The sequence below is a fragment of the Montipora capricornis genome, chromosome 14 (assembly GCF_036669925.1).
Source record: "Montipora capricornis isolate CH-2021 chromosome 14, ASM3666992v2, whole genome shotgun sequence".
Taxonomy (NCBI): domain Eukaryota; kingdom Metazoa; phylum Cnidaria; class Anthozoa; order Scleractinia; family Acroporidae; genus Montipora; species Montipora capricornis.
The window spans coordinates 40,930,884-40,943,383 of record NC_090896.1 but is presented as its reverse complement, the minus strand read 5'-3'; the positions used below and the strand labels follow the sequence as shown (position 1 = coordinate 40,943,383).

General features: G+C 37.9%; 2 protein-coding genes across 2 annotated transcripts in view; both read right to left on the bottom strand.

Moving 5' to 3' along the window:
- LOC138032786 (leukocyte tyrosine kinase receptor-like) overlaps positions 1–12,500 on the bottom strand; it is a 52,935-nt gene that overhangs the window by 22,573 nt on the left and 17,862 nt on the right. The window lies entirely within an intron of this gene.
- Positions 12,025–12,500, bottom strand: part of LOC138031982 (uncharacterized) — an 8,386-nt gene continuing 7,910 nt past the window's right edge. Inside the window, exon 7 of the mRNA XM_068879573.1 lies at positions 12,025–12,500. This exon is cut by the window's right edge and continues 1,550 nt beyond it. The gene's annotated coding sequence lies outside the window, so the exon portion shown is untranslated.

The following is a 12,500-nucleotide window of genomic DNA, read 5'->3' as shown; positions in this document are numbered from 1 at the left end:
TTTCAAACATTACTCTACGGCATATGACTCATGTTTTCCTTTAAAAAAAACTAAGGTGAGCAATTACCTGAGAAAGCCTTGGTTATCGAAAGGACTTCTGAAGTCGATAAGAACGAAAAATAAGTTGTATAGACAGTATCTCAATAATCAATCTTTGCATTATGAAATTCGTTATAAAAATTACAAAAACAAATTGAATCACTCATTAAGAATCGCTAAACGTATATATTACGAAAAGAAAATCGATGCTTCTAAATCAAATGCCAAAGCTACATGGAGGGTTCTAAACGAAATTATTAAGACAAAAAAGAAAGCGTTTAAAATCAATTCCATCTTTAAAGTTGACAACCAAGAAATTACGGATCCAGTAGACATCGCTAATAGATTCTGTAGTTATATTTCTAGTATCTGACATAATCTATACAAAGAAAGTCACTCGTCTGTCTCTCAAAGAAGTTTTCTCTCTGGTCACTTTTGTCAATCGGTGTTTTTTGATCCAGTGACTCCAAATGAGGTATCGGAAATTTCCAATGCTTTTCGACCAGGTAAGGCAGCTGGCCATGATAGAATTCCCATTTCCATCATAAAACAGTCAATTCATATTATAGCCGATCCTTTAGCTCATATAATCAATTTATCTATCTCTCATGGCATTGTTCCCGACCAAATGAAAATTGCTCGCGTGATACCACTCTTTAAAGCTGGTGATCGATCACTCTTTTCGAACTATAGACCGATCTCGATTCTCCCTAGCTTTTCTAAGTTTCTTGAAAAGGTTGTTTATAACCGTCTTTATAATTATTTAAGTAAACTAGAAATTCTATGTGATAATCAATTTGGCTTCAGGAAAAATCATTCAACTTTGTTAGCATTGATTGACCTACACGAAAAAATCTCTCTTGCTCTTGATCGCAATGAACATGCCGTTGGCGTTTTCCTTGATCTTTCTAAGGCCTTTGATACCGTCGATCATAATATTCTGCTTGACAAACTCGAACACTATGGTGTACGTGGCGTGGCTCTGGACTGGGTTAGAAGCTACCTCTCCAACAGGTTGCAATTCGTTCAATTTAACGGTCAATATTCCTCTCCTCAAACTATCTGCTGTGGCGTCCCCCAGGGATCCATTTTAGGCCCCTTGTTTTTCTTGCTCTATATTAATGATTTAAATAACGTATCGACGCTCGTCGAGCTGATTTTATTCGCTGATGATACTAATTTATTTATGTCCCATAAAGATCCTGTATACCTGGCAGCATCACTCAATTCCGAACTTAATAAATTATCCACTTGGTTTAAGGCAAACAAACTCTCCTTAAACCTGAAGAAAACAAACTTTATGTTATTTAAGCCTAGACAGAAAAGGTATCATTTTCCAATGCAAATATGCATAAATGACCAGAGAATCGAACAGGTTAAGGAAACGGTCTTCCTCGGTGTAGTCCTTGATGAACATCTGTCTTGGAAACCGCACATTTCTCAAGTAGCTCGTAAAATCTCGAAATCAATAGGTGTCATTAATAGAGCAAGATTTTTTCTACCTAAACCCTGTCTAAAAACTCTTTATTATTGTTTAGTTTATCCTTATCTTCATTATTGTATTATTGTCTGGGGATCTACGTACAAAACCAATCTCCGCCGTCTTGTCTCTTTGCAAAAGCGAGTTATCAGAATTATTTCTAAATCAACTTTCGATTCTCATTCAGACCCTATTTTCAAAGAATTAGAACTACTAAAACTTTCCGATATTAGACAGCTAGAATTGGGTAAACTTATGTTTGCTCTTAACCATTCTCTTTTGCCTTCAAAGTTCAACAATTATTTTTCTTTAAACAAACAAGTCCATAGCTATGCCACTAGACATGCGAACGATTTTCACCTTCCTTCTTGTAGAACAAACTTTCGTAAATTTTCTGTCAGTTTCCAAGGACCTACTTATTATAACTCTATAGAAATTGATATTAAAGAATCTAATTCTCTCTACTTATTCAAAACGAAATTGAAAAAAAAATTATATATGAATTATTAGTTATAAATCTTGTAGTAAATAGTTATATTTCTTCTCATGTTTGATATTATTTTCATTCTTGTTGTTACTTGTATCATACTTTATATTCTGTCAACTCAGTCTATGTAATTAGTTAATTTATACTTACCTTCATTGTATTTTACTTTCGATCCAGGCCTTACCGTTAATGTTAACTTTATTTTTACTCTGAGGGAGCCCAATGTCTATAAGCCTCATGGTTTCTTTTTGGGCTTCCTCGCCACTTTCATTTGCGTTTGTGTAACTGTTTTGTTTTATCGTTATTTGTATTTTGTGGTAAATCAAATAAAGCTAAAGCTAAAAAAAAAAAAAAAAAAAAAAAAATAATATATAGAGGTAAAGAGGTATAAGATGTATAAATTCGAAATGGTCTTAAATTTCATTGTGAAAAGTTATGATCTTCCTGATTCCTTCTTGGATCAGCAAGCTTGGTAAAGGATTATTTGCAACTAGATCCATTTTATTATAACAAAGCTCTTGTGGTTTATTATTTTTTTACCCATTGCAGACTCACCATGCACTTGGGAATCATTTCTTTCAAAGCTGGCTGGAATAAAACCAATAATGAAACAGATACTCTGAGACTTTCAGTCAAATGATCTGCAATAGGCATCTGGCACAGAGAGCTTTCAGAGATCTATTACAGAAAAATGTAAGATGGTGTTAGACATGTTCTGGGAAGTTATCTTATTCTGAACAGCAATGCAAGTCCTCTGTATTGTGCTATACAGCCAGAGTGGCGGGAAATTCTTGCACTGTTTCATTACTAAACAGTGACTGTTTTTTTTTCTTTTCCAGTTTCCCTACCTTTGTTTTTGAACTCCAGTGTAACGTGCTGGGAAATTATCTGTCTCTTTTACTTCCATTATATAATAGTAGAAACTAATCACGAAGTGATAATCCTTCAATCGTTATAAACTTACACTCAGCAAATAGGATGACTTACGTGTATGAAGCATAGCGGCTTTGTTGTGAACTGTGAGATGAAAAGTGAATGAAAAAGACGAATAATTTTTAGATTGGCTTTTGAGTTAGGTGAACCAAATAGAATACTTCTAAATGTCATAACGCATACGTACCCAACTTCTTTTTTTTTCCACTGGCTTCTCCCGTTCCCATCGCTTTCTTTGACCTTGCTCGTATTGTCTCTAGTACATTTTCGATACCGTTTTGAGTGGTATGTTCAGTGTCCGGTCTTGCATACCTTCATTATCCCCTGGCTGAGACCTTTATCTCTCACAAAACATAATTTTTACCCGGCTGTACGTTTTCACAAAAGTAAGATGCTCCAAGTATATCGAAAGAATAAAAAACGACAAGTAGAACAAGCTACCGACGAACGTTTCGGAACCGGGTACATTTTCCCGCTCTTTTGTATATCTCATAAAAGGAATTCTTGAATCAACCCTCTCCCCAGTGTCTTTCCTTCGGACCTTGTAGAGAGGTAGGGTTGGGGGGAGCATTCCTTTGCTGAGGTCGACGGAATTTTGGCACTAGTGCTCATTGAATTTTGGAAAAGCGAAAATCGACAAGAATGTGAACTCAGGCTACGTTTTGCAACTGGTAGACGTTTTTCAAGCAATAGATTGAATGTGTACGTGTTCGTGATAGGGGATATGGGGGAAATGTCACCGAGGGGGTAAAGGAGGAAAGCGAACTTACACTCTACGACGGTCAGTGTTCCGTATTTGCCGAATCGTTTAATCTCCCAAAAGCGTTGCCTTGGTTTTGTGTCTTTCCTTTGGCAATGCAAGTATCAACAAAGTAGATAAGCCTGTTAAGATTTGACTTCACATTTGACGATAGTCAAACTTGAAGTCAAAGATGCTGTCGTATTTGTCTTCGCCTTTGTCAAGTAACAAAGGAACGCACAAAGCTTCTTCAGATTTGACTTCACATTTAACGCGCGTCAAATGTGAAGTCAAAGTTGTTACGAATTTGACTTGACCTTTACCATGGTCAAAGGCATAAGCAAATTGGGAAGGGATGTGTCCGTACGTTGGACGTGCGTCAAAGGGAAAGTCAAAAGCGATTCCAGATTTGACTTAAGCTTTGCCAAACATCAAATGTGCAGCAAATCCAATTTTTCGTCCCGTGATAGTTACCCAAATTCAACACTAAAAATTCATATCAAAACCAACAACTTGATACCTAACTCAACAAATCTATGTCAACGTCAACAATGTTTACCTGTCAACTTCAACAACTTTATTTTTAATTCCACAATTTTCTCTCAACATCAACTCCATCAACTTCACAATTTCAACATTGTAATCAGTCTTAAAATCAACAGCAAAATTCAACGCAAAAAAGTTTCTTTGCTGCTGGATAAACACTTGCTCATATCCAATTTTCAACTACCTACCAATTTTCAACGACTTAAAATTCGTGTCAACAACTCAAAATTCGTGTCAACAAATTGGGTCCGAGCTGGCCCGTTTCTACCGAGAGAGTCTGGGGAGAATTAAATTTGTCGCTCAGCAAGATGGCGGACGGCAGTGATCGTGAAGTAACACAAGCTGATTAAAATGATATAAATAGCCAATGGAGTTTATTTTTTACAGATTTAGATGAGTTATTGAGTGAATATGAGCAACATCGGTCAACGAATGACATCGCAATAACGGAAAACTTGACTATTCGTTTGGAAAATGCAGTTCGAGCTTTGCAAAATGTATCTGACTTTGTATCACAAGCTAACAAGGAAGCATCGCAATAACGGAAAACTTGACTATCTTAACTGACTGACTGACTGTCTTAACTTCTTACAATCATATATGTCTAGCTGAGAAACATATGTCATGCTAAAACAAATGAAGCAGTAAAATCTTAATGTTTGAAAGTACTCAATACAATTGACTTCTTAGAAAGAACCACATTGCAAAACCAGCAGTTATACAAAATTCGCTTGTAAGTAGTTACAATTATTACTTTTTCCAGTGAAAATCAATAGTATGGTTGGCAAGTCAACTGACACTTGTACATGTACGTAAGGTTTCAATGACACATTATGGCCAGTAACTACTGCTTTCAACTCCAAAACAAACTTGCTAATTTTACTTCTTAAAGGTGCTATGAAACCCAAAGAGGATTTTCTCAAACCACCAATACATTACACTCCAGTAAGGTTTCTCTTTATTGAACAACAAACACAACAGTTTCCATTGTATTTTGTATCTTTAAGTAAGTGTTACAATAATGTTGTATTTGGTATCAAAAAGTATGTGTTAACATCAAGGTAGTTTCAACACACGTACTGTCACTGTTAACTTGGATGAACACAACAGTAGTTTAAGTTCCATAAAAAAACCTGTGAATCCTTTGTGTTATCTTTTGTTCCTGATAAGACGTAATTTAACAGAACTTGCCATGTAAAGAAGATCTCTAAACGACTTGACAGCACTAAGACATGTAGATATTGGCTTTTTTAAGTTATCAAAATCACCTTTCTAAAGGTAGTGCAACTAGTAAACAAAATTATTATTCAGCAGAACAGCTGAAAGTACTTGAAAGGAAGAAAGACTGTGCTTTTAGGTGTGAGACTACCTTTACACTTCTCCAGAGTGTCCAGGTGGTCTTGCACCTGAAAGCATGGTCTTTCTCATTTACATAATTTCAATATCTGCAAACTAAAACATTGTACTCATTTCCCCACAGCCAGCACATGAATAAGGCAACACCTTAAAAGTTCTTTTGGTGTCTTTCTATACTATTGATTCATGTTAGCAACATTTAATATTAATGGTCAAGCTATAACTGTCCTCATAGCTGAGACAAAAGAAGCATAGTTGGGAAAATGGTCTGGCAGCTTTAATTCAAGTAAACATGTTGAGGCAAAAATGGAATCACCATTATAGCAAATTATGTCAAATTTTGGCCTTCCAACCTGCCTGGTATCTACTCTATTTGGTGAATTTAGTGAAAAAACGGCAACTTGTGAACATCTTGTTCGTATATACATATGAAATCAAGGTTTATTTGGCTAAATATTGTTTCGTTTCAAAGAAATTTGATTTTATCTGCAAACGGTATTTTTCGTCGTAATAACCTTGAAAATTGCCAACTTTCACGATTGTTTTAAGACGTCTTCACGGATGTCCAGTTAATCTAAAGCTATTTCAGTCCACTGATTCCCAAAACAACTCGCTAACGATGTTCACAAAAAATATATGATTTTTTAAAGAAGCACGCCAACATCCTTCTCGAATTTGGTGCAATGGCTGGTCAAAACAACATGTCAGAAATGGCCGCGGTACGCAACGAATCACACCAGAAAACTTTTGGTATTCTTTGAAAGGATAGTTTTAACTTTCTACAAGCTTATATTTTTGGGATCTTTCGTACTTTTTTCACAAATACTTCTTAAAGTGAGCACAATTCCACCTTCCGCTATCTTGGAATATCTTACATTACCGAAACAGGCGAAACGGAAGTCACCACTACGGCATCGAACGGTACATATTTTTTCACTTCTTTTGACTAAAGAATCTCCCATAAGCTTTAAGATCAACCAAATTTACCTGTAATCAAGTCCAATGTCAAGAAAAAGCAGCAAGAAACGCACCATACTTCGGCGATTACTGTCTACAATCGTAGTCTGCAAAGACTAAAAGTGACTCCGTGCTGTGACTCGGGCAACGTTTGGACTTTGACGCGCTTCACTGAGTCTCACTTGTGTACCCTTCGCTTGAGCTTTCAATACTCATCCGTTTCAATTTTAGTTTTGATAAGTCTCATTCCATGGGCACTTTTAACTCTCCATCCCCCATCTCGTATAATAATATTCCATTTGTCACGCAATATGTGTGACAAATGAACAGGATATGAAATTCTACTCAAAATCCTTTTCGGCATTTTAAGAAACTTTCCTGACTTAACAGATTGAATCATTAACTAAAAAGGTCTAAATCATAGGTATAAATTTATGTGGGTAAATTAAATGATCTCAACTTTAACTATAATCACACATATATCTAGAAATATCAAACCGAAACTAATACCATCATTTTTTTAGAAATGACGGAGAAAATGCATGCCTTTGAAAATCTACTGGCTTTCACATATCAATCCTTCGTTAAAAGAAAAAGTTGGGGTGACTAACTTCTTTTTCGTCACCAGAGCTGCTGTCAGTTTTTTTGGCTGGTCAAAAACCACGCAATCTGCTAATATGTACAAAGCCTCTGCTGAAAAACAAAATTGGTTCGCAATTCTTTGCCTTATCTTGTATTTGTTCTTGTTGTTCATTGTTCAGAAGCAAGGAAATTCCGGTTAAACGAGTGGGCATTAAGAGTACAGTATCTTTATCTGAGCTGTGAACTTATGCATCAATTGCAGCTGCGTACAGTCCCCGCGGGCTGACCTCCGGGGTGGTCCGGGGTTGGCCAATGGCCGACCTCCGGGCAAGGCAAAATTTGCTAATGCCCTACCCCCGGGACCGACAAGGGGGGAGATATCCCACAGTGGCCCGCAGGCGGGGGGGGGGGGGGGGACAAGGTGCAGGGGGAATTGATTGATGCATTAGGGCATTGCATTTTGCCTGACCCGTGGTCCCTGAAAACTTAAGTTATAATCACGTATTATAACAACCTCGTTCCCAGGGTTCTCTCCTACCCAGTAGGAGAGAACCCTGGGAACGAAGTTGGTGTTATAACAGGATACAAGCTTACAATTTCTTAGCTCGATTGTTCTAGTCGATTACACTCGAGCACAAGAGCACTCCTTAACGACCTGCGTGATACGACTTATTAGTGGCTTTTTTCGTTTTTCCGTGATATCATCCACGTTTAAGCCAATATCGTCACAAATGTCCCTTAGCACTGCAACTGTTAAGGTAGATAATTTCTCTGTATGAACCAAACTGCAAATGTTACGGGAAAGGGCGACAATGGGGTGACGTAAAGCAATTTCTTCGCTGACAACTTCCTTTAGGTGCGAATGTAAGGCCTCTGCCTCGACTGCACACTGCCCTTCGTCTTCACTTCCACTTTCTTCGTTCGATGTTGCTGACGTTTTTCGAATCCTTGCTGCCAGTTTTGAGAAGAATCCTGCCACCTGCTGTGGCGAAAGAATATCCTTTCCACTGAAAATACGAGCAGCCTTTTCGTCCCTCACTCTTCGCATTTCTTGCGATACCTGTTGTGGATCTGCCTTTTTACCACACTCCTCCCCGATGAGAAACTGTTCTGTGAGGAACTTTCTTTGTTCTTCTGTAAACTGGGTTCTACTCCTTGTTGTTTTAAGAGCCTATCCCATCTCAAGTGTGGAATGTAGTTTATCAACTGAGATTTTTGATGTCGTGTAGAAACCAAAAGTTGGAACTTTCGTTTGCTCTCCAGTTATTCTCGCAGCGTATCCTTTTCTGGCTTTGTCAAACAGTGTTTCTTTTTCTAGCGCGCGCTTGTGCTTTCCTTCGTCTAAATGTGCTTGCAACTTGAGGACCGCTGGAATGTCTGAATACACCCATCTTCTGGGCAGGTAAAAAGGCCGCTTACTTCCTCTTTCTCTTTTTCTACATCCATGTCTTGTCCTGCTGTCTCTTGCTGGTCAGGACTACTCAGCCGTTGTTCGGACAAAGATTTTTGCTGCACTTCCTTTCTAGGATTGATTTTTCTAAAGCTTGACTGCTGAGAGCGGGTATCAGGAGGCTCCAAAACTTCAAGTGTAGCAGAAAAGATACCATCGGTTTGAATGTCCTTCAATGTTACCAGCTTTCCGGGCCCGATGTTATAAGCCTTCCATGTTGTGATACCATTTGGACAAAGCTGAAAGTTATTAAGCGTACTAATTCCGTCCCATTTGATCACGTTTTTGCCAGCAGATAGTTCGGGAGGCTTTACATACTTCACAATAACGCCAGGAATACCGCCATTTGATTCAATGGCTTTTTTCATCTGTGCCGCGTTGTTCACATCTTGCCCCTCGTTTAAGTACACATGGACAGGTCCTTTAATTGTTGCGGCCTGGCGGTCGGCTTCTCCCTTGCCCCCTTGTGGATCTGAAAAGTCGAACCTCTCCACCTTGACATCAGAAAGACTGTTCAACCTGCTTCCTACAATTGTTGACCCACAATGATAACATCCTGCGTTGTCCTGTTTGCAATACACTTTTTGCAGTTGTGGCCGACGCTCCTTTAACATCTCGATAACATCTTGTAAAATGGCGGTTACTGCAACGCTATCCTGAGAGCAACTCTGAAACAGGTGGACAAAAGTGAGCTTCTCAAGCGGGGCATTTGCTTCTGATCTTGTAAAAGCCACTGTGATGTGCCATGGAATACCACGTTTGGCGAACCAGTCACACTGTGATTCGCGAAACTTTCGCGGTAAGAATTTCATCGCCCAGTCCATAACTAATAATGCTGAACTCCGACATATGACATCTAACACGTCATGTTTTGCTTGATCCTGGTTAACTGTTCGCAGTTGGTGAGCTTTCCATGCCAAAATGTCCTTTTCAGCTTGAGCCACTAAACAGATACTGTCATCTCTTTCTTCTTCAGATTGAAGTTCTGCGCACGCTTCTTTTATGGTAGACAGCACCCCGGTTAATTTATTGCATTCGTAGCAGACCTCATCGTGGTTATGGTTACACTTTCCTTGAAAACAACTATTTTTAGGATCACTTAGGGAAAACGTTAAACAGTGATCTGCAACTTCTGATTCCATTGTACACGAGCGTTTCATTCTTGGGCTGCCAGATCCACTTAAAGCCCGCGCTATAACGTTGCAGCGGTAGATTTTGAGATGAGTCCGCTGGTCGTAATTGTGTTTTTCGTTCCATCACGTGGGAGCAAAGTTTTTCGTTGTGCGGTTACGTCCCCGCATTTTTTTGGCTATTTCTTATAACTTTCGACGGTATGTGTGTCGAATGTGCTGAAAAGGTCATCGTCGGAAACAGCCCGATATACTGGTAAGTTCTGTTTTTCCTGTTGTATTGAAAACTTTAATAGTTAGCAGTTTCTTCTCGACGTTTTACCGAAGCATGATTTCGCGCCTGACAGTCTTTGTCTACGTGTTGTTCGCAATCGCTCAAAATTGATAGGGTTGCCTCAGTCCAATTTTACGTTGAAAAGTCTTATTGTTTTCAACAGAGTGCGTTTGTCGAGTGGAAATGTTTATATTGGATCTTTTTCACCAGTGAAATGGTTCAGAAGTAGATTTTATGGAAGGTGACAGGAAGGATCCGTCCAGAACGACACTCGTTTCTCATTCTCCTAGCTCCGCTCATCAAGGAATGCTGTCCATTAGCCCATGCACTCAAAAGAAGATTACACACCTGGTTTCAGTTTGCACCAATCTCGATTGTATGAGAGTGGATTTTTTTGTCAGTATTTGCAAGACGACTTCGAGGTTTTATCGCGTTATGGTTTCGTATAACACACTAGATACGGCGGTACTGACTGTTGGCGCTTTCCACCAACCTAGCGGAGAACTTTGACAGTTGCCTCAGGTTAGTTTTTATTTTTTTGTGTAGTTTATTTGTTTCATTGATGAAATATTATGACGATTATTTAACAACGGACCTATGAGCATTAAACGGTTAACTCAAAGGTCATGGTACTCTATTTACGATATTAAATTCTTGACAGGACAACGTCAAGGGCTAGGGGTAGATTGTTCATTCTTCACTGTCATATTTAAATGTGTCGAACTTCACTGTAAGTTAAATTGATCAACAGATTCTCGAGCTGTCATTTGCGAATATTTCGATCAAGTGTTCTCCTTTTGTCAGACATTTTTTTGACCACAAATTTCCCGCTCTTTATTTGATGCTGTGTCGACCGGTCGCGTCCTCAAAAAGCGCGGGAATTTTCCCCTCCGTGTTTTAAATTTTCCGGCTCAATGGTTACGACTTGTTTTGTTTCTTAATTAACTTGCGGAATGCCAAAACAAAGGTAGTGCATTTAATTGTCGGGTTTTGTTTTGTTTTGCTTTTAATAAATGTTATTTTCAAGGCAATTGGCTTCAGTTGCTAGCTAAATATATTCGTTTTTCTATGTTTGAAGAAGCAAAGTTCGTCGTCCGAAATTTTCAAAACCGAGAGGTGTTGTTTGGCCAGAAGAAAACGAGGAGGAGAAAAGGTACATGTACCTTGCTTTCGCCAATTCAGTTTTCCAGATTTGATTTTATCATTAGAAAAGGAAACACTTAAGGAATTTTTGGTCTTCAAAAATTAATACATTTCAGAAGCCCAGAGGAAAAACGAAAACAAGAGGAAGAAGAATTGAGAAGAAGGGAAGAGTTAAAGGAAAGACTGGAAAGAGAAATGATAAAGAAATTAACCAAAAATTGAAAATAAATTTATGAAATTTTATTTGTCAAATGACAATAAATTTGTAAACAACTGATCCACACAGCTGTAACTGTGGGTTATTGTGTTCTCTCCCAAAATAATTGGCCCCTTACAAGCCATACAACCATTCATAAGTTAAAGCAATTACCCATAGCCAGTACAAAACTCTGAAAAACTTGGTTTTGGTTTTATATCTGATTTGTTGAGAAAGTGGTGCAAGTATTTTTATGCCAATCTTTATAGCTCGACGCACTTAGTGTAACTACCCAACAAACTTTTTCACCAGTTTGTTGGCTCTGTATCTTGCCGCAAACACCATAACTTTGTTTACAAATAAGATTAACAGTTTCGTGGTGGTGTTTTTAACATTGGAAAGGCTCTCTGGTTGGCTATTAAACTTGTAAAAAAGTTTGTTGGGTGGCTGCACCAAGGCATGTTGCACTACAAGCAAAGGAATGAAAAACTTAAGTAATTGCAAATTACTTTCCTCACTCAAGGGAATGTTATCGGTACTTCACTGGGATTTGTTCAACTTGTTAAGATTACTTGTACAATGTTGATCAAAATAAAAAGTGCAATTTTATTCCCAGACAAAAATGTGCTATAAAGCCTCCAATGAGATCTTTTTATACACATTTGCATGACACCTAATTTTTCCATATTAAAAACAGTCTTTTGCGCCATGATACAACTGCCTTCAGGTTTTAATAAGATGACAATATAGAACAATTTACATGCTTATTTCAACTAACAATTTCATTTAATTGTCTATAGTTTGTATCTCTTATTTAATGCTGATATTAATATAATTTTAAAATAGCAGTAACAACTGCAGTAAACAAGGACACTAGGTTCATAGAGCTTCATAGCTGTACACGTAATGTAAACATCCTACAATAAGGTTAAACAATACTGTGGTATTCTGTGGTAATTAGTTAAAAATGCATATATTGTATATTTATCATTTACAATATTTACATAATTATAATACCAATGAAGAAGCACTGCATAACATTAGACTCTAGGGTGCTACTATGGTCCTGTGCAGACAACTACATTTTCTTATTTCCGTACGTTACTTAATGGCTATCAAAATAAGAATGCCTTACATGTAAATGTTTAATGTTAACTTAGGTGCCAAACCAGTTAGTGGCAATTTCTC